Below are 2,574 nucleotides of genomic sequence, written 5' to 3' on the forward strand. Positions count from 1 at the left end.
GTATATTAATACGGTGATAAATAAACAAAAAATATTGATTGATGGATATCAAAGCAGAACTTTAATACTGTGGCGACGAAGGTAAAATAAATTGTAATAGATTTTCGCTACGAGTCGGCCGGCCCGTCAATCAGTTCATTAGTTTAGGCTACAGAGAGGTCGAAACATTTTCGGTAAAATTTCACAGGCTAAAGATGAGTTGGCCATCAAGTGTAACATACTGTCATCGTGTCACGAGCTGGTTGGGTTGAGATTTATTATTATTGTCAGGAACTCTAATTTTTTTTTAAGTTTTTGAGTGCCCTTTCTTTTATTTATCCAATTAAAGCACTGATCTCATGAACCGTGAAAGTTAGACAGTTAGCATTTTCACAGATGATGTATTTCTGTTGTGCTATAACAACAAAATATACTAAAAATCCATCATAATATACTGTAGATAATGGTACGAAACCCTTCGTGCGCTAGTCCATCTCGTCAATGTTATAACGACACACAAGCCGCTGTCGTCTGTCACCAGTCGCTGTGTGAGTGCGTTATAGAGTATATTTTATAAACCTTACTGTTTCCGCCCGTAAGAGCAACAATATTATTATATGTCTCTTACTATACCGCCGGCCGCAACACACTCACACACGCAAACATTATCCATGAACTATATTGTTTTATTTTTGTTCCCATATGTTATCTTGTGAATTATTATATTATAATATTTTGTAGATTATGCGTGATCAGAGATTTAGGCACGACAGCCCGAACCACTAGTTAGCGAAAAACGGTCAACCAGACTAGAAATATTATTGTCGTGTCCAAAAATCAGGTGCGAATCGCTGAATAATATTTTACATATAGGTATACATATAGGTATATATTTTACATATCTCCAAGTTAATTATTATATATTCGATAACAGCCGCGAATCGCCACGTTGGTTATTATATTTTGTACGCGACGCGAATTGCCACACTTTACATTATATTATATTTTGTATTTTATCGTGTATTATTATTATTATTATTATTAAGGTTAGGTGCACCGACCAAATTGTGAGTAAAAACACTTTATTATTATATTGTATATCAGCTTTAATAGCTATCTCTATTACATACTATTGAGCAATATTATTATTCTTAGCGGCTCTAATAGCTTGTCATATTATTAATTGTTAATTGTATCAGGCGGCCAATTATTATATTATTTTTGACTGTTGGGCCAAAAGGGCCATAACATTTGCTTATTGTGTATATTGAAACATTTATTTTATTATATTATTATATTTAATATCGTAAATTCGTGTTGAAATTTTATCCTAATATAAGTACACACACCCACACGTATACTGAATACAGATATACACATGTACACACTCACTTCAGACGTAGTTCATCAGTATTTGCACGGCAATTCCGCTCATTGCTGATCGAACTACACACACCTCTACTCACGTGGACATACGCAGGTCGCAGGCATATCGGTCGAGAAATTATTATATTATTTCATGCGATGTAAAGTATTATGGATACACGCGGGCGCAAGGTCTATTATTGTTCGATCCCGGCTGCAACACTTACAATACTATAGAAAAACATAATATATTTTGAAATAAGGCAATAAAACCCTAAAAATATTTTTTAAAAAACAACTTTAAGAGAAGAAATGAATAATTATGTTTATGCTGATCGATGTTGCTGTAACAAAGTTGATGCCCATCAGCCCGCGTATTCTCCAGCCACACAGGTTTAGTTGAGGCCCGCCACTTTTATTTCTCGTATTTTCGATGTGTTATTGTGCTAATCATTTTTTATACAGATAAAAAGGTACGAAAACCACGGTGTTAAAAATAATAATAATAACACGATGAATACACAAGTATGATATATCGGTATATATGTATATTCGCTTCCCAAATGGATCCCGTCTATTTTTTATTATTCCCAAACGGATCCCGTCAAAAAAGGTTTTACAAACAGGTCAATTCCCATACGGCTCCCGTCAAAAAAAGTTTTACTGGGGGTGACTCCGTCGTTTATATTACATAAAAAAAAAAGGCATTTGCAACTTAGTTATAATATCTACAGAAAAAGAAATTGCTAACCAACTAAAATATAATGATATTATTGACACATTTGCTAATTTAAGACATATCAAGGTTAATTTATAATATATTAGATTCCAAGTGGAACGAAAAATGTATTTATTTTACAATGATGTGTATTTTTGAGGACAATGTATTTATTAACTTCTACCATAGTACGCTATGTAGTATATAATATAATATATGAAAGATAAAAATTATACTTACCTACAAATTGTATACATATCAACAGAAACATTTAAAAACAGTGCATATAATTAATAAAGTAACTTCTAAAATAAATACCAATATAAAACATGAGATATCATTTTTAATTGCAAAACTACAGTCCGAATAAAATATAAGGGAGATCGTGGTTTATACGCATTAGAATTAATAATACTAAACAAAAATGCTGGCATAAAAACTAGCACGATTAATGGATATATTTAACTAATGAATTTAAGAATTTACGTAGCCCCTTTTTGATATCACACATT

The sequence above is a fragment of the Acyrthosiphon pisum genome, chromosome X (genome assembly GCF_005508785.2).
Source record: "Acyrthosiphon pisum isolate AL4f chromosome X, pea_aphid_22Mar2018_4r6ur, whole genome shotgun sequence".
Lineage (NCBI taxonomy): Eukaryota > Metazoa > Arthropoda > Insecta > Hemiptera > Aphididae > Acyrthosiphon > Acyrthosiphon pisum.